A 19,460-nucleotide genomic window follows, 5' to 3' on the forward strand; every position below is an offset into this window, starting at 1 on the left:
TGACGCGTCCGGAGAGTGACAGCGCGGCCGGGCCAATCTTACGCCGCCCAGGGTCCCGCGGGGGTGGAGCCGAGGCGGAGAAGGGGGCCGCGCGGGGCGGGGAGTTTACGGGAAGCGCAGCCTCGCGGGGAGCCTGGCCGCCGGGGGCGGGGAGGTCGCGGGTCCCCGAGCGCGCGGCGCGGAGGGCGGGAGTCGCGGTGAGTAGGGCTGTCACACCCTCGTGGGGACCTGGGGCAGAGGGGAGGCGGACGAGGGTCGGGGAGTTTACCCCAGGCCGACCTCCAGTCGGGGGTTCCCGGGGGAAGGTGGATCCCCCGAGGGGGCTGGACGCGGGGGCCTCCTGCCGTCTTGCTTGGACCGGTGCCTGCGATCGGAGCCTCCTCGAAGGGGTCCGGCGAGGGCAGGGACCGCAGGGCGCCGGGCCCTTCCACAGCGCACGCTTTCTCCTGAGACTTTTATTGATTGCTTGTTTAAAATTGTTTCTTTCCCCCCCTGAACATCAGGATTCCCCTGGTGCCCAAACCCAAAGTCCCGGGGTTTGGAGCATCGGTGACCCCGAGGTCTTTGGAGCGCTCTGGTTTAACACCGCGGTACATCCTCAAAGACTTCATGGGTTTTTATGAGGGTTTAGGGACTCTACTTCTGCACCCCTCCCCCTTCAGAAATAAAAGGGAATACAAAGTTGTGTCACCTCCCTGCCCCTCCACACCCCCCCCCCACTTTCGAAATGTATTTACCTCATCGTAGTTGCTGAAAATTTCCATTCAAAGAAGATAGTTGGTGGTGGTGGTGGTGGTGCGTTTTTGTTTTTGTTTTTTTTTTTTTTAAATGTTGACCGAGCTTCCAGCGATAAATTCAACACTGTGGAAATTAAGTCTTGGAGCCGACTACTTCCAGCGAAGTACAGACTTGATCCAATGGAGATTGTTGTTCCAGACCGCCCTACCGTAGATGCTAGCTCAAAGAATACCATGGAGACTGGCCCCACCTCCCATGACATCGCACCGAATGCCGTGGCCCCTGCTGCTCGCCGAGAACGGCTTGGAGACCTGATTGGTACCCCTCCCCGAGTTGGCCTTTGGGGTGAGGGTGGGAGGGCGGGGGACGAAGGGGAAGACATTATTTTCCAAAATAATGCGTGTCCTTCTCCTGTGGCTCCAACGGCAGGACTCCCAGAGAGCGGAAAAAGTTGGCTTCCCATTAGGGGAAGCTGTGTGGTGGCAGCCTTGTGTTCCTGTCACTCTTCTCTGGAAACCTGATTTCACTTCTGCTCCTTGCCCTGGGTCAAAAGGGACAGCTGGAACGTTCTAGGAAGGTGATCACTATAAGTTGTTTCCAGGGGTGTTAGGTCGTGCGAGGAAATACAATACCAAGGCAGAAAAATCCTGTGGCAGCTTGCATTTGAGAATTCAGCCGTCATTATTTGTGGTGTACGGGTTTTGTGTAAAATGAGCCAATCGCACACCCAAAAGTTCCTGTTAATAGGAAATTATGGTCGGATATAGCTGTGTTTTCTGGTTATTTTGATACCTGCTATGAAATTATGTGTCCAGAAGAGTGCAGTATAGCCAAGCAGGGTAATAAATTTAGGAATGAAAAGCAGTAATGATTTTTTTTTAATGATGGAAATTCTGTTTCAAACTACATTTCTAGGGTGTAGATAGGCTGTGAAATATTTCTCTTTCCAACAGTACCCTTAAAATTGAATCACTCCATCACATACATAGAAATTGGGGCTAATTATCCAGGAAGCCAATTACTAAATGATCAGTTTTTAAAATGTAAATCATTCTAAAAGGATTGTGAAGTCTTTTTTAAATTGAAAAGTGTATTTTAAGGATTGGATTATTATAGACACAAAAAACGCTTATAAACTTTTAAAGTTAGTATTCGTATTCTGGAAAAGTAGAAATAACCCACTTAAAATGTATGTGAAATTGGCAACAAAGGTAGGTTATAACCTAATTTTATGGCTAAATTCTTTAAGTGTGAGGCCAAAACTGTTTCAGCCTGTAGTGGAAATATTCAAAATTTAGCTATAGATTTAAAGATCATTTTTCCTAAAAAAAACTTTGAAGTTTGATTTACTGTATCATTTTGAAATCTTTTAGAAAGAAGGTATTTTTTGATTGGGTTCACCTTTATTAAGCTAATTCTAAGATTTTTGTTACCTCTTTTTTGTCATAAAACAGGAGCTTATTGTGAGTGATGCCTGGTTTAAACAATTTATTCAACAAGAAATTAGCTTTGGGTGAGGATTGTAGATACATACTCAAGAGTGCCTATCTGTGTGAGGATGGAAACTATGAGGATGCCCATATTTGACTAGAGAAATTTAAAATCATGGATAAGTAATTTTAAGAGATATACCTGTCAAACCTTCTTAACCATGCAAATCTCTTTGTAATTAGCTCACAAAGCCCTGTATGGATGGGGAAGTGGACCAGGAAGCAGGTGAAACTGTGGGTTTTACTGAACACTTTGATTCAATGCCACAAAAGATTTTGTATTACTGTTGGAAAAATATACCCTAAGATTAATTTTAAAAATAAAGGTGCATGATTTTGGTTTTTATAAGTTATAAAGTCTTGACTCTGTCAAGAGTCAGTCTCCCAGGCTTATCTACCTGAAGAAATGCTTGTGAATACAATAATTGTGCTAAGATTGTTACTTTTTCATTTATGAACATTGTAATGTAAAGTTGAACTTGTTAATATTAGTTTCCCCATTCTCTCTCTTTCTCTCTCTCTTTTCTCCCTTCATTCTGCCAGGCAGTGCTTCTGAAATATTGTTCACTAGTTATTTATAAATGTTACCACATTCACCTTTTTTCAGTACTTACTTTTCTGATAATTTAGGTATTTTTTTCTGGACACAATCTTTAGAATGAAGTCACTTAAAAAATATGGCTGTAGTCACATTTAACTTGGTGTACGTATACATGTTTAAAATGATATAACATAATACTAGAGTAACTTTACAAAGGGAGAATTGGGAAAATTTCAGTAGAACTAGTGAATTAATTCTATAAAATTACTTGTCAAAAATTAGCGCACTAAAACATTTTTAGGCAGTTTCTAAAAGGTACTTTTTTGAAGACTTTAAAAATATTTTTGTTTTATGGTTTTAAGAAAGCAATAATTCTATTAAACAAATAAACTTAATCTATATAATCATCAATGAAATATTCTAAAAAGTCAGATTTCTGATAAATAGCTTTTCATAGATTTTCTTTTTTCCTTTTTTTTTTTTTTTTGTTCCAGCACCGGGGCTTGAATGCAGGGCCTTGGGACTATGCTTGAGTTTGATTCTCAAGGCTAGTATTTTACCACTTAAGCCACAGCTCCAGTTCAAGCTTTTGCTTGTTAAGTGAAGATAAGAGTGTCAAATGTTTCCTGTCCAGCTTGGCTTCAAACCATGATCCTCAGATCTCAACCTCCTGAGTAGGTAGAATTACGAGGAATAAGCCACTGACATGTGGCTAGAATTCTTAGTTACCTTCAAATTCTAGATGGGAATAGATTTTTGCTTTAATTTCAAAAACTGTAATATGCAGGGCTGTGTGAGTGGTACAAGACCTTAAGTTCCAATCTCAGTGTCATATAAACAAATATTAAAATAAAATGTACTATACAGAAAATATGCACATTATCTTTAAATTTCAGTACTTCAGTGGATAACTGACTGACTGACCTTACTTATTTGTTGTTGGTCGTGGGGCCTGAATGCTGTCCCTGACACTTCAGGTCAAGGTTAGTGCTCTACCACTTGAGCCACAGCACCACTTCTGGCTTTTTCTGCTTATGTGGTGCTTGAGGAAGGAATCTAACCCAGGGCCTCATGCATGCAAGGCAAGCACTCTACCACTTAGCCATCTTCCCAGCCCAGCAACTGACTTTATATATAGTTTAGTTAAGAATCAGCTTAAGCTTTAAAAGGAACTACCAGTGATATTAGACTCAAATTGGAGTCTACAGCCCTGTCAGTAGTTCCTTGTTTTTACTTCTCTTCAGCTTACTTTGGAAGTGCATGAGGAACAGCAGATTCTTTTCCTAAAACTTCACTCATGTTTTGGGAGGAAAAGAGACAGTTGGTAGGAATGCTCCTGGTCCCTTTGTCTCTGCCAGGACCCTATGGGAAGATAAGGTTTTGTACTGACCATTCATTTTACAAATTATCATCAATCTCCAACGTAACAACATTGTATCATACCAGTATTTGTGAGTTGGCTTTTCAGAACTTTCTGTGCATAAAAACAAGGTTATAACTTGTTGCTTTGGCTCCCTGATCTCAAATATTGGGAAAACACTGTTGCAATGCTAGTAATAATCAAAATCACATATGATTAGAATATGTTTTTTTTATCTTGAATGTTGGAGTTGAAGACAAAGTTTTATTGGAAGAGGTATGATGACAGTTTCAGAAAGTTTCTATAATCAGTGCTCATGGTCCCACTGCTACAGTTTTCCATTACCATGTAGACTTCTTTTGTTTGAAGAACATGATTAGTAGTATACTAATGGCTTTTTGTTATTGCTGGTTGCTTTCTGTTTTTCTTTTTGAAAAATATATTTAGGGATAGAAGGACATAAGCCCAGGAGGTAGTTATCCCAAGGCATCTGAGCAAGTTTGCATGAGATATGAGATATTTATTATCTTGGACATACGTGTCCTTGACTGTGTATTCATGATTGATAAAATTACTTATCTTCTATGATTCTCATTCTTCATCTGCAGCATTGTTGTAGTTTTTAGGCTAAATGATATAACTTGTATGTCTGATACAATAAGCATCCAAGCAATGTAAGCCCTGCTAAAGTAAATAGTTTGGGGCGAGGGCATAAAAGAACAGTCTCTATAGGATTCTTAAGGAAGACCCATAAAAGTGTTGCAGAAGGGGGTAAAAAAAAAAGGATTGTGTGATAGTTCTCACTTTTCAACTTCTATCATCTGAATGATATCCACTAGAAGACAAGGGATTGGTAGGTGAGAACAGCTCAGGTTTAGTAGACAGAAGGTCCGACAGTGGCTCTTTCCTTTATACCAGACCAAAAAGTTTACCAATTAATCAACTTAATAGATCTTAAAACTATGAAGTAACGTGAATGGAAAAGTCTCAGAGTGAAAATGACATTAAGGATCACTGCTTGAAGAGTCAAAAAAATCAAGAGTACTTAAAAAAGCTGTACAGAAAATTCAGATGACCACCACCGTGACTCTATTTGAACTTTATTACTTGAGAATGTACTATTTCAACAGAATGAATCAAAGACTGAAGGTTTTTCCATGAACAGAGAAAGATATAAATTTTTCCTCCTTTAGTTTTTTTAAAAAATACATTAGGTATACTTTTAAAGGAAATAGCTTTTTCTTTAGGAAATACTTCTTCTCTCCATTCTGTCTCATAAAAGATCAGATGCTTTTCCAGACAAACAAAACAAACCCAGAAACTAAAAAGAACATAACATATTATTCTGCCTACATTGAGATACTTTCCATAAAGTAGAGTGAAATAAAGCCACATGCACTTGTTCCTATTTTGGAGAAAGTACAAGAACAACAGGACAGCTCTTGGTTTCTCAATTTTATGGCAAAATAGACACAGTTTGTACTGCATGTGACATGTTTCTTGATGTCTTGAGGACTGAAATGTTTGTCATAGTCCTGGGTCTCTGTAGATGAATAGGAATTGGCTTATGGTTCTTAGTCCACTGCACTTACTTTTCAAGTCATTTGGACCATTCTCCTATAATATATAGATTCACTTGGAGACAAAGATAGAATAGATCTCTCTTGAAGATACTACCTGAGCAAATTATGTCTGCAAAAAAATTTTTTTTTGTTGGTCCATGGGGTTTGAACTCTGAGCCTGGGTTGAGCCATAGCTCCACTTCCAGCTTTTTCTGCTTATGTGGTGCTGAGGAATCAAACCCAGGGCCTCATGCATGCAAGGCAAGCACTCTACCACTGAGCCAACTTTCCAGCCCATGCAAAATGTTTGAATGTTGGTCTGTTCATTTGCTATAATCAAGCCTGGTCTGAACTACAAGAATGAGAGAAATGTACTGAAATTACAATAGGAAAACAGAAGAGAAAAATATCCAAACTACTATCTAATAGATTTAATTGGCTAGAAATGGCAGTGTCTTGTATATAGTTTATATAAATTACTGGGCTTCGATGTGATATGTTTGAGAGAATTAATCTGGCTCTTAAATTAGAAACAATTTCTGAACATTCTCTGGCATTATTAGGTTATCTGCATTCCTCCAGACATTAAATTATTTTTAATAGCACCAACTATTATGATACTATGATATCTTTAACTTAATAAAAAATAAAAAAATAAAGTGACAGAAAGTACCCTTCATTTAACATTCTTAATACTAAAATCCAGTCTTCATCAAGAAATTAACAGCATTAAAAGACATTATAAAGAATCTAATAAGTAATTCTAGAGCCAATTAATTTTTTTTAAATAGATGTTTGGTAGACTTTGTGGAAAGTAAAGAAGTTTAAGCTTGTGAAACTCTTCAGTTACTAACAAGATATACTGTGCCATTAGGGACAATTTACTAACTATAGGTAGTGTCATCCTTTACTCTTTAAAAAGTGTTTTTCACCTAATACACTGTTGGAAGAAATGTAAAATGGTACAGCTGCTGTGAAAAGCGGTCTAGCAGTTCCTCAAAGGAAAAATGTGAGTTACCATATGATCTAAAAATTCTACTTATAGGGGCTGGGAAGGTGCCTCAGTGGTAGAGCGCTTGCCTTGCATGCCTGAAGCCCTGGGTTTGATTCTCCAGCACCACATAAGCAAAAAGAAAAAAAAGCCGAAAATGGCACTGTGGCTCAAGTGGTAGAGCACTAGCCTTGAGCTGAAGAGCGAGGGACAGCGCCCAGGCCCAGAGTTCAGGCCCCATGACCGGACCCCCCCCAAAAAAATTCTACTTATAGAGATATATCTTTTAAAAAGGAGGGGGTAGAGGAGTGTGTGTGTGTGTGTGTGTGTGTGTGTGTGTGTGTGTGTGTGTGTAGATAGATAGATAGATACACAGAAAAATCAGTCCCAGAAAGTTCACAACATCATTATTTGTAATAGCCAAGTAGTATCACACATATATCTACCAACTGATGAATAAATAAACAAGCTATGTATATATATACATGTATATGAAAAATTATTCAGCAAGAAAGAAAAGAATGCAATACTGACATCCTATAGCATGGAAAGTCTTGAAAGTATTATGCTAAATTAAAGATGCCTATCACAGAAGACCATAATAGGGTATGATTGTATTGGTATGAAATGTCTTGAATAGGTACTTCTGTTCTATAGACAGACAGTCTTTGGATGAGGTGATGGAAAGGTGGAGGGTTACTGCTCCAGGGAATATGTTCTCTTGTGTGGCAGGGGAGGGTAGTGGCTGTCCTTCTGAACATACTTTAAAAATAACTGTCGCATCACCTTGTATACGTTTGGTGGTTTTATGATGTTTTTGCTGTACTTCAATGAAACTATTACAAAAACATTTTGCTATTAGAACTGATTTATAAGAAGCTTTCCCCCATACCATAGAATATCTTAGATGAAAAGAAATTAAAAGTAATAAAATTAAGTTGACATTATATTAAATAGCATTATTAAATATTAAAAGTACAAAAAAGTAATAAGTAAAAAAGCATAAAACTCTATGTTAGAAATTAACTTTATAACTTGGAGGTGTGAGGAATGGGGAATGGTAAGCGGGAGAAAATGGGGGAGGGTATAACAGTGTTTAAAGAGATACGTACTCATTACTTATGTAACTGTAACCCCTCCCCCATTCATCACCTTTACAATAAATGAAGTATAAAACTGAAAACTTTTTTTAAAAAGAGAATTAAATGCCACAGCTTTTCAGCTTAAGAAATACATACTTTTTTGAATAATCAAACCAACGAAATTTTTTAAAGTTATGAGTCACTTCCATGTTGTACGCCTATTCCTATTAAAGAAAACATAGATGTGTAATACTATCCAGATTTTCAATGTGGAAAATTACTCAAGTAATTCTACCTCACTGCACTATAGTAACCATGATGTTTCCAGTAGAACTCAGCTTATTTCTGGCAGCAGCTTTTAAACTTAGACAAAATGATGCAAGGAAGAGAACTAGATTTAAAAACAGAAGAACTATTTTTAAAACTAGTTATGGTGTCCATGGAGTAAGCACTCAACCTTAATTTCTTCTTCTGTAAAATCATGGGGACTACTCTTAACTGAAAAAGTTGTGAAGATTGAAAGAAAGAGGGACCATTGGAGGAAAACAGAAAAGAAGAGGATAGGGCAGGAGGAGAGAGTATAGAGGATGCAATGTGATCAACATAGTCTATATGCATGTATGAAAATAGAAACATGAAACCAATTAAAATTGTGACAAAAGTGATAAAGATGAATTTGAGTCAAGTATATTATATTACGTTTGTATGATGACATCACCATGAGACTTTGTGCAATATATTTATAGAAAGGAAGAAGGAGAAAGAAGAAAAAACATAAGAAGGGAAGTGAGGAAAAGGGAAAAAAAGAGATACCCAATGTGTAGTAAATGGTCTACAGCTATAAGGCTTAGAATTAATAGTTATTAAGGTAAATACTATTTCCCATTAGTCAATCTTTATTATTCCTTGGAGAATCAAGCAGCCAAATTCCAATACAATAGTAGTAGGTCAAATGGATAAAATAAATATCTATCTTCCAGTTCCTTAACTAAAAAATTTAGAATCTTTTAAAGGATTACTGTTTTTCAAAAAGAAATCATGAATTATTTAACAGGTTATATTATCAAATTTATAGCCAAACGTATATCTGACTGCCATGCTCAGTTAATCCTATCAAACTAAAAACATTCATCTTACAAGCCTTCAGCAAATGAGGCCAGGGCTTCCTGAGGAATTTTTAAATCTTCCTGTTCATTTCTCCCATTAAACTTGTATTTCTGTTATAAGTTTTTAACCTTTTGCCTTTGTATTCCTTTATATTATGATGATCAATAAAAGCTATAAATACAATAGAAAATTTAAATATATAGTCTAGCAAAAAGAAAATGCTGAAAGTTTTTGTAAGCTTATGTATGTCCTTTAAAGTAGCAATGTTATGCTGTCTTTCAATATGTTCAAATAAACATTATCTGTGCATTTCCTCTCTCCTTCCCTCATCTTAAAAAAAAAAAAACAAAAACAAAAACACTGTGTTTGTAGTGAGTAATAGTTCTCTTTCCTGCCTGACCTTGAAAGCAGATGGGGATATATAATGCTTTTGCTAAAATTCTAAATGCTCTCATTTTGAAAACAAGTTGTAACCAATGGGAAATAAAAGGGGTTCTTCTGTTTCTTGTGATCACCTTTTTTTTTTCTTTTACTTTCCCCTGGTGCCAAATCATTTGAAACATGGAAAATTGTTTTTCTTAGTAAAGAGAAACATTTCAGAAAACATTTTCATTAAAAATGAGGTAAAGACACATTAAGGAAAAATAAGAAACTTAGTTATTCTTGATTCATAGAAACAGTCACAGAACATTACTTAAACAACACACACACAATGTTTGAACATGTAAGTGTAAACCAACCAAATATTCAGGTTTGGCATATATAGCAATAATTGGTCTTTAGAGGACTTGTACTATCAGCCCTTTAAAATTTTGTTTTATAAATTGTTATTATAAAGGTAAGGTACAGAGGGGTTACCACTATGGAAGTCAGGAAAGAAGTACATTTCTTTTTGGACAATGTCAACCCCTTCTCTCACTCCCAGTTTTCCCCTCTCATAACCCTTTTTTTATTGTACAATATTTGCTTGCTTCATATTTTTGTCTTGCCCTCCACATGGAATATACCCAGTTAGAAGACACTGGGTCATTAGTTCTTCCCACATCTCAAAACAGATTTGCTAATTTCTCCTTTCACCAGGACTGTTTTTTTTTTCCCCTCAAAAAAATAAAGATTTACTGAGGATTGCAGTTCAAAGCCAGCCTGGGCAGTTATGTCCCTGAGACTCTTATCTCCAATTAACCACCAGAAATTTCACCAGAAGTGGAGCTGTGGCTCAAGTAGTAGAGCTCTCTCCTTGAACAGAAGAGCTCTGGGACAGTGCCCAGGCCCAGAGTTCAAGCCCAGGATGAGCCCCCCACCTCCTCTCCCAAAAGATTTACTTCTAGACACTGACTTCCAGTAATCTTATAGGAGGTGTTATTTGCCCGATCTTTAAATAAATGCAGACTCCTTTGTCAATTCACAAATGCCACATTCTTTTTATATTACCTGCAGCAAAGAAGGGACTTGGAAATCTGAATTGTAAGGATCAAAAGTTCTTTGCAGCCCTTTTCTAGCCTAGTTAATGAGAAACTGCATGTTGTGGAAACAGTGAGTTGAAATTAGGCTACAACACAAATGGAACATATTTCCTATTTATTCTTATTTTCTTCACTCAGTGAAAAAGAAATCATGATATAAACTGATTTTTGAAATAAATTTATTTTGTGTTTGTCTTAGTCTCTCAAAGAGGTTTGATCACAACTTCATTTCTTGCCCTTGAAGTTATCTCAACTTTGGTTTCAATAAATCCTGGGTTTTTTTGTTGTTGCTTTTAAATCTCTGCATTTATCCTCCTTAGATTCTGTGGTTCATAATTTCAGTAAACATCTCAGCACTTTCAGTAAACGTCTTGCCAGCATCTCCTTTTCTCGTTTTGTTCACATTTCTCTGGCAAAACCTCCATCCCCAGGGGACACAAGCATCTGCTCTTTAAGTATCTGCACCCTGGCAGCCAGGCCTCAGTGGAAAAAGTACGCCATGGCAGATTGATTCCACTAGGATTTATCTCCACCCTCACCCCAGCCACAACGGTGCCTGGCAAGCTTCCTGGGCTATTTGCTCCATTTGCCTTTCTACTGTGTACAACACTTTTAGGTGGTTTAGATTTTCTTGATAATCTCTTGTCCAGTGATTTTTCTTTGTGAACAAATATGCTCTTCACACTGAGGGCATATTTCCCAATGTCAGTTTCCACCATTGTAGTTGAGGAGGTGGAGGCATTAACATGTAACATGTAAGGGCCACAGGGTTCTGTTCAGAAACTACAGTGCACTGTAGAATGCACTATATCTAACCATGCACTATAGAATGGTCCAGTCCCCAAAGGTCAAAGTCCTAAGCAAGGTTCAGAATACTCCAATCCTAGCACCTTTGCCCTCAGTAATGGCCTTCTTCACATTCCAGGGGGTGGGGAATAACATTCTCTTTTCCATTTCAAGGACACAAAATGTATTTCTGCATCTGGTCTCATGTCTTGTTCCAATAGAAGAGCTACACCTTCCTGTCTGAGGCTAACTCTACCACCTATGCTGCCTTTTCAAAGCCTCTCACTTGCTCTGTAATATTATAATACATACTATTCATTTTTCCTGTGTAGATGTAGTTTTGCCTTCTATCTTCTTCCTTTTGATTTTAAATGCAATGAAGTTTCAACTAAAATAAAACAAACCTTCTGTTCCTCAGGCATTGCCCTGTCCTCTCTCTTGGCAACTACATTTCCTATATTTTTTCCAAATAGTTGTTCTCAATACCAGCTCTCTCCAGTTCCTCCTGTCTTGAGCTACTCAAATATGGCTTCTGGCACTGTCACCCCTTGAAATAGATTTGGTGGAAGTTCTCAACCTTCAGGTTGTAAACTCCTGAAATATTCTTTAATCTTCATTCAACATCACCTTTCAGCAGCATTCAGCAATGTTTGTTACATCTTTTCTTCCCTTGATTTCAGTGGCCCAACAACATGTTGGTTTTCAACACCTCTGCTGTTTCAACAACCGTTCTTGTTTTCTATGTAGTTATTCTCTTCCTGACTCTTAAATGTGTCCATTTCCTTAAGATGCAGCTCTAGAAACTCGCATCTCAGTTTTCACTGTTTTCGTGTCTAATGCCATTTTCATCCATTGCTTTGTATAGCACATATATGGAAGGTATTTTCTTTTTCTTTCCTCGTGTGTGTGTGTGTGTGTGTGTGTGTGTGTGTGTGTGTAAACATATGCATCTTTTGGCGGGGGTGTGGGGGTGGAGGGATGGTACTAGTATTGAGTTCAAGGCCTCAGGCTTGTTGTACAAGTTATCTATCACTTGAACTATGCCTCAAGTCCAGACATCTCAATTTCAGTGTCTCTACTGGACATCTGACTCTTTTGTAGACCATCCTTCCAGCACTCCCATTTCTGTTTGAGGGAGATTTTCCAGTCTTGGAGAGAGGAAAGTCTCAGTTTTCTATCACTGAATCAAGAAGAGCTTATTCTTCTTTTGCACGAATGTCAAGTGGCCAGTCTGAGCAAAAGGAATGAAACTTTTCTAATCATTTCTTTGCCTCTTGAGTAGCTAATGCAAAGGGGAAAGATGTTCATTTATTCTGAGCTCAGACATCGACATTGGTCCTGTGCTGCTGTGGATTTGGTATCCTGGACAGGCTATTCTTGAGAGAGATTGATGGTCCTCCTCTGAGGTACACTTACTTGGGAAAGTTCTTTTGCTTTGTTCTCAGCCAAATTCTTCAGTGATCACTTTTTCACAATCAATTTTTTAAAATTTTCATACAAGTGCTACTTATGTTGGTACAGGATTGTGTCAATACCAATTGTGTCAATTGAGAGTGAGGAAAATTTAATTTTGATTTTTCTAGAGCATGAAAAAAATCTGTGAATATGTCAGAGATTTTAGGTTTTAGGTAGTGCATTGAGTACAAAAATGTAGGTGCTTAAATATAGTAATTTCTTTCTTCAAGATATTCAACACTGGGCTGGAAAGATGGCTCAGTGATAGAGTGCTTGCCTCACATACATGAGGCATGAACCCAGGGGTTCAATTCCTCAGCACCACATAGGCAGAAAAAGGCCAGAAGTGGCACTGTGGCTCAAATGGAAGGGTGCTAGCCTTGAGCTGAAGAGCTGAGGGACAGTGCCCAGGCCCAGAGTTCAGCCCCCACGACCGACAAAAAAAAAAAGCTATTCAACACCATAAAAAGTATTATTTTCTGCTCATGGCCTGGGGAGACAATTTTGCCACAACCAGTAACAAAAAATTCACACAATCTAGTGACATGGGTAAAAAATAGTCTGGCCAGAACCCAAAACCTACTGCAGCAGAAAGCCGACCTAGGATTGGAAAGAATGGCTACTGAGATATGGAATATCATTCATGCTGTAAAATCAGAGCATCTTCTGTATTGATACTTCTTTTACTTTCTACTTTTTTGATTTTTGGACATGCTTGAGTTCCTATCATGATTTCTGGGCTTTGTGTTTCAGTTTTCCATTTGTTAAGCTCTTATTGGTTTTTCTCCTCCAGTTTTTTGCTTTTAGACCATTAATTTATATTTCTTACATCCTAATAGATAAAGAAGTTAAGATTTGTCCCTAATCCTGGTCTTCTTCTAGTGTGTCTTTGTGGCTCATAAAGTCATGTTTTTTTGTTGAACAGTCTAAAACCCTAGACAACATCTCTGAGGGTTTTTGTCTCTCAAGTTCACAACTAATTCACCACTTAATTGGTTTCCCTTCTAAATATTCTGTGGATCTCTCTCCTCTCTAGTTCTTCCTAATCAACACCAACACTTCAGTCCAACACACCATCATAACTTACCTGCCCTAAAATAATCTTTCATATTTCCTCCTTCCCCAATCTATTCTTCTCTAAATGCAAAATCCAGACCAATTTTTACCTGGGCCTACCCTCAGATTGTGATCCTCTGGCCTCTCACGTAGCTGGAATTACGGGTATGTACTGTCACGTACATCCAGATCTTGGTTGAGATAACAATCTCAACCTTCTTCTGGGCTGTCTTCAAGCCTTGAGCTTCTAGATCTTTATCTTTTGAGTAGCTTGGATTGAAGGCATGTGACTGTGACTGGCCTTATGAAATACCTTTAAAAAACTAAATCGACAGGGACAATATAGTTCAAGAGTCCATTCTTTAGTTACGATGTGATACTCGGTAATCATGCACTAGATGAGGGTGTGCATGCATGAATGAGTGGTCAATATGGCTTAGAAAAACACTAAGTGCTGGATTTTATTGTTGCTATATTAAAGGCTGTATGTACTATAGTTGTGATTAATTAAAATTAAACTTTTCTTTTTGAATATCAAATTGGCTATGTTCCCAGAGGCAAATTTTGGTCTCTTTGTAGCTTCAAATATAAATATGGCTAAAAGACTGAGTTGAGAGCTCAAGAAGGCTTGGTAGAATAAAACATTCTTTATATGACTTATGCACTGTTAGCATCTAGGACTAACATGAAGGGTGGACTTCAGATGATGTTTGACCTTGTGCCTGACTCACACAAATGCTCACTGGAGAGTTACTCAATAACAGAAGTAGAGATAGTTTATAGGAGTGTCTCCAATACCAGGGCTCATTAAAAGTGAGGTGATAGGTTCAGAAGCTGAAACAATAGGGCCATAGTAGTGTTTCCAGCATTTTCTTCATAGAGGATTCATCAAGAAGGGTGGATAAATACTACAGATTCCAGAGTTCTGATATACATCTAATAAATCAGAGCTTCTAGAAACATGACCTAGAAATGTGTATATTTAATAAATGCTCAAGGCCAGTGGTTCTTTAAAATCCCCAGGAAGGCTGATTAAAACAGACAGTGACAATGCTTTCCTTCCTCTTCTGCCTCCCCTTCAGTTTCTGAGTCAGTAAGTCTGTGTGCAGAATTTGCATTTCAAACTTTGAGAATCACCGCTTTGGGTTATGAAAACACTTCTTAAGCTTTAATGACTATGTGAATCAGTCACTATGGGTCTGTTTCTGTATGTCTGGAAGAGACGGAGGTTCCACATTTCTCACCAACTATCATGTGAGTAGCAAACTGGCTCCCAGGTGAGGTGCATATGCACCATCTGGAAACATCATCCCAGGCCCAGGCTTCCAAATAAAAATTTGCATTTAACAAAGCATTTTAACACAAAGTCCATTTATTTACACAGTTATGGGCTACCACATGATGAAGTTCCAGTCAACAGCAGAGCACACACACAGTGATAGTTCCAGAAGGTACAATGGGTTTGAAAACTTCCTGTCACCTATTCACATATTTGTAATTGTTAACACACTCTTGTATTATCAAAGGTATAAAAAATTGCATAGTACATAATACTTGGTCATGTGTAGGTACATTATGTGATTTCTTTATGTACTTAGCATAGTATTCTCTTACTATTATTTTAGAGTACACTCCTACTTATATAATACTAACTTTACTGTAAATTAATATTCTATCTTACACCAGCAGCTTTTTACATCGTACAAGATTGCAGCAAAGGCTGTAGATGAAGTACAAGTGGTTGAACATGAACCATGCTCTGAGTTAAATTACTAATGCTGAAAGAAAAGAACAAAGATTACATCAAAAAAGCCCCGTTGAGTGACTGGACTGTACCATCTACATTTAGGTAAGTACACTTTATAAAGTTTGCACAGAACTAAACTACCTACCAATATATTTCTCAGAACATATCCTCATCACTAAATAACTCTATTTTACTTTTTTCAAAAATTGGAATACAGCTAGTCATGAAATAAAGAGAGCCTTAGGTGAGAACAAATAAAGAGAGCCTTAGTGTAGGTGAGAACAACAAAAATCAAAACACTATAGGTAATGCAACTTAATCAGAGACAGTATTTCAATTATGTAAAAAGACTTTTGGAGTCCTGTCTCAGAGAGGACTTTCAAGCAAGTCCTAGAATTAGAAATTTCTATCCCTACCTTTCCCCACCACATCTAAAGCCTGTAAAAAGTGGCACATAGAAGGGAACGAGTTACTGTTATAGGTAGATGTAATGAAAAAAACCTTGGAATTTTACCACAAGAATGGGACAGTAGCCAGGGGAGAAAGAGAAAGAGAACACACAGAGTTCAGTACTGTGCACTACTGTAGACCAAGCAGTTATTATTGCTTTACATTGCTGCACACATTACTTTAGAAACAAGAATGGTTGTGTGTCATCCAAGAAAAGGTTAAGTTATACTTAGAGCACTTTAAGAGAGCAGTAGTATATATGTAATGAAATTCAGAGAGATTTCTATAAAGAGATTTAAGTGAGCAAATCTTCAACATTTCAAAATGTCACATCCTCTAAGGATTCCAGATAGATGAGATTTTATTATATTTTCTTCCTTTTTTCCCCCTTCCTATTGTAGAATTTCAGAGGATGTGTCATTCTTACATTTTATATAACTTAATTCAACAGTATGTGTCCAGGACCACACAGAAGTGAAGCAAAAAGAATGGAAGAAAACCGTCAGGAAAGCCATGATGGTGTTTATAACAGCTCTTCCTTTCAGTGAGCATGTATTTTCACCTGATCTTGAGATGGAAGACTTTCTGATGATGGATACTTTGATCCTCAGGCTTTCACAATGTGAACATCTTGCTCTGTGATTGCAGTGTCTGAAAGTGCATATTTTTTCTTCCAATTGGACAAGCAAATATTTTATCTGTTGAGTAACTGAGGAAACATTAACCCTTTAAATACTGTAACAAATTGATTGTGTTGCACTTACTTAGAGATACTAGCTTGGCTTTCAGGAGACAGGTGTCAAATAGGAAGCAAATCTCAACTGAGTAAAGAGACAATCCATTATCAAAGACTGTTACAAGATTAGGAAAAGGTGAGCATCTGAAGAGGTAGGCTCACCGGTTTGGTTTTTCTCTTTCAGAGAGAATTAAGTAAGGCTAGAAAGAACTGAATAAGTGCTGATGGAAAGGGAGATGAAAGGTGGCCTGACCTTTCATTACATCCGAGTGTTTTTCTTTGCGAGGAGCTGTGTACTCTGCAGGACCTAAGCGGGCCATGTGCCTGCTCAGGCTGATGCTGAGCCAAATTTCAGGGACCTTGGGAAAACAGACAGGCCTAACCAAAATTTGGTTAGCAAACATTTTTTTCCTATTGATCAGTGGAACAAGAAGTTTAGCTAATCATTTATGAGGCCAAGAATAAAAACTTGGAGAATCTCAGTCTGGTTTCGTTATAGGTAAATAAAGAAGCGTCTGGAAGAGTTACATAAGTCACATGGGACAGATCATTTTTTTTTTTTGTACAGTAAGTCATTTCCTAAAAACAACAAACATGAGTGAGTTATTTAACCTTTGGTATTTTTTCCAGAAGTACAGGGCTCAGTTATAATTAAAGTACTTTACACACATACACAAAGATGTCATGATGAAATTGAATTTTAAAATGCATGATGAAATTGAATTTTAAAATGTCATACAAATATTATGATATATACCAGGTAGGTGCTGGTGGCTCATGTCTGTAATCCCAGCACATAGGGGGATAAAATCAGGGGTGTCACAGTTCCTGGACAGGACAGGCAAAAACATTTGTAGTACACCATAGCAACTGAAAAAAAAAACAAAACTGAGCATGGTAGTGTGTACTTGTCATCCCAGTCACACTAGGAAGCCAAATATTAATAGGAGGATCATAGTTCAGACTGTCCTTGGCAAAAAGCAAGACCTATTTTTAATTTCTCGAAAAATCATCATATATCCTGCTATGCAGCTCTCAGGCCTAGTCTCCAAAGAAATGCAAATCAATATACAAGAGACATAGAGGCACACCCATGTTTACAGTAGCTACTAGTTATAGTAGCTAAGATATGGAACCAGCCCTGGTGCCCAGCAACAAATGATGGAAAAATGAAAATACACACAATGGAACATTATTCAGCCAAAAGGAATGAAATGCTGTTTGTAGGAAAATGGACAGAACTGGAGAACATTATGTTAAGCAAGATAAACCAAGCTCACGAAGATAGAAGTCCATACTTTTTGCTCATATTGTGGAATCCAGACTTAAAAAAAAATGCTATGAAGGGTGGAGAGAGCTGGAAAGAACAGGGTGATGCAGACAGGATATTATAGAAGTTCATTAAATATAGTTGTGAAAACAGCGTAATGGAACCCACCAAAACTGTTAAAAAGAATGGTGAGGGATGAGGTGAGAGAAGGATTGGACAGAAAGGAGAAGGGTCAAGAAAGACTCGTACAAGTGGATGAACTGATGGAAGGACATTACCCTCATGCGATCAACATCACAAATAAACTTTATACAAGTATTCCACCCTAATAAAAAAGTTTAAAAATGACACATTAAAAGTGACCAGAGCAAAAAGTTCTGGAAATGGTGCTTAAACAGAACACTCACTCAAAAAGCACAAGCACAAAACTGAGTTCAAGCTCCAATATCATCAAAACATACCATATTACGTATATTACATGCTGCTTTTAGGGTCAGGAGTAACTTAAAGCATTTCCCAAGATAATTTAAACCTTACAATGTAACTGTTGCTTACGATGACTTTATTACAATTACTACATCTACCTATAGCAGTTTGAATTTTCTCTTTTCTTTCTTTCCTCTCTCTCTGTCTCTCTCTCTCTCTGTCTCTCTGTCTCTCTCTCTCTCTCTCTCTCTCTCTCTGTCTCTCCCCTGTGGGGCTTTAACTCTGTGCCTAGGTGCTGTCTCTGATCTCTTTTTTCCTCAAGGCTAACACTCTACCACTTTGAGCCACTGCACCACTTCCTGTTTTCTGGTAGTTAATTAGAAATAAGAGTCTCACAGACTTTCCTGCCTGGTCTGGCTTTGAACTGTGATCCTCAGATCTCAGCCTCCTGAGCATCTAGGATTGCAGTTGTGAGCCACCAGTACCTGGCTCAGCTTGAATTTTCACTGCTTAAAATGTCAGAATCTCTAAAGGAATGCCATCTTGTATATGTAGGTAAAATATGAAACCATCCTATTTCCTTAAAATAACCTTTTCTCAACTAGATTACCACTGGAGAAACCTGCTCATCGTGTTCATTTCCCCTTAGGATTCACTATCTCTAAGTCAAGCGCTTACTTAATCTTTCACAATAGACTGCAAGTTCAGGAAGGATAGGGAATGGTCAGTGGTGTTCACCGTTTCCTTCCATTATTTGCTTTATAACAGACACTCAGTTCATACTTGTTAGATGAATAAGAGACATTTTTCATCATTCAATCATTATAAAATCAAATGAGAAAATAAAATAGTTGTTATTTCTAAAAGAGTTAAACCACAGCTGAGTCTTCAATTGTAGGTAAATGATTTTTTTAAAAAATCTTTATCTGGGGGCTGGGAAGGTGGCTCAGTGGTAGAGCGCTTGCCTTGCATGCCTGAGGCCCTGGGTTCGATTCCTCAGCACCACATAAGCAAAAAGAAAAAAGCCAGAAGTGGCGCTGTGACTCAAGTGGTAGAGCATTAGCCTTGAGCTGAAGAGCTGAGGGACAGTGCACAGGCCCAGAGTTCAGGCCCCATGACTGGACCCAAAAAAAAAAAATCTTTATCTGAGTTTGAAAAAACTAGAAGGTCTGTCTGGAGAGCCATTTTGTGATGTTCTGG

General features: G+C 37.9%; 2 long non-coding RNA genes across 2 annotated transcripts; both read left to right on the top strand.

Moving 5' to 3' along the window:
* The first annotated feature begins 158 nt into the window (after nucleotides 1-158).
* Nucleotides 159-18,432, top strand: LOC122095617. The gene is made up of 3 exons (XR_006145184.1): nucleotides 159-197; nucleotides 15,321-15,480; nucleotides 16,280-18,432. It is a non-coding gene; the product is annotated as an uncharacterized LOC122095617 (long non-coding RNA).
* Nucleotides 211-2,574, top strand: LOC122095558. The gene is made up of 2 exons (XR_006145179.1): nucleotides 211-1,056; nucleotides 1,168-2,574. It is a non-coding gene; the product is annotated as an uncharacterized LOC122095558 (long non-coding RNA).
* Nucleotides 18,433-19,460: the final 1,028 nt, after the last annotated feature.

Source organism: Dipodomys spectabilis, unplaced genomic scaffold (assembly GCF_019054845.1).
Source record: "Dipodomys spectabilis isolate Male_0828 unplaced genomic scaffold, ASM1905484v1 ptg000001l, whole genome shotgun sequence".
NCBI lineage: Eukaryota > Metazoa > Chordata > Mammalia > Rodentia > Heteromyidae > Dipodomys > Dipodomys spectabilis.